Here is a 1,189-nt window from a genome sequence, read left to right on the forward strand (position 1 = left end):
AAAGTCTTAGATCTGCAGTACGCATGCGCAACCCGACCATGGGCGTGGCCACACTATGAGATTCACACACGGATCGAGCGGCCATCTTTGTTGTGGCACGGAAGCTGCTAGTCTGTGGAGAAATTTCTACTCGGATAAATATTTTCTCTGCAAATGTTACATTTCAAAAATATAATATTGTGTTTTCAATCAACTTCGCTAAAAAGAATAAAGACATGTTACCTGCCACCTTTCCACATGCCTTTATAATTAATGACTACCGTATGTAACACTTACTCTTATGATATAGCGCAGTACTACAAGGTATACTTAAAACTTTGAATTTAGTTTTTTTTTCAATAAGAAACAAATAGATTTTTTTGGTTGAAAATTTATGTTTTATTCATGTGTTATGCCATGTCCTCGCAAGTGGACAACGGGACTCGGTTGTTTAAAAGTAAAAATGACAAAAACAATGGGGTTGTTTTCATTCACCAATTAGTTTTCAGGATTTCTTTTTAAACCACGCTTTGTTTAAAGATGCAATGTCTCTATACACCATCTAAATTGCATATTCATGTGGTCTTGGAGCAACATGTCATGAAAAAAGGAGTGCAATAATTTTCATAATAACATCGGATATTTGTAATATGTAATTTCCCTTATTCACTTGTTGAGTCTCCCAGAATCCCTGATAAACACGATTTAAATCCCGGTTTCCACTAGGGACATATATGAAATCAATGCCCGTTTCATAACAGAAAGTCATATTTTGATTAGAAACCCTGTAACATTTTCCTGAGATGTTGATTTGTAACAAACAATTTGAAAATTTGTCAGATTTAAATGATAATTACAAAATATTATCATTTCCATAAGAGTGCTAAATTTGATCATTCAGTCATTTTTAAAGACAAATGAGTTGAAACCTCAAAAACAAATAGTATGTTTGAAAAGCCCTGAATGTGCTCTTTACAGGACATCCAAACCTAAAACTGTGACATGGTGTTCAGTACAATAAAATGTCCTCGTACGAGGACAGTGGCACCAGGAGGCTGTCAGGTGCACATAAAACATGGTATTATCATGGTGCCGTAAATAATACCACGGTACTTTGTTGTTACTGGACAATTTGAGCAAATTCTAAGCGGATAAGCAGCTTAAAGAGCAAGTATGTACAATAAATATATTATAACAAAATGCCAGAGAT

The sequence above is a fragment of the Gobio gobio genome (genome assembly GCF_949357685.1).
Source record: "Gobio gobio genome assembly, chromosome: 17".
NCBI classification, from domain to species: Eukaryota; Metazoa; Chordata; class Actinopteri; order Cypriniformes; family Gobionidae; genus Gobio; species Gobio gobio.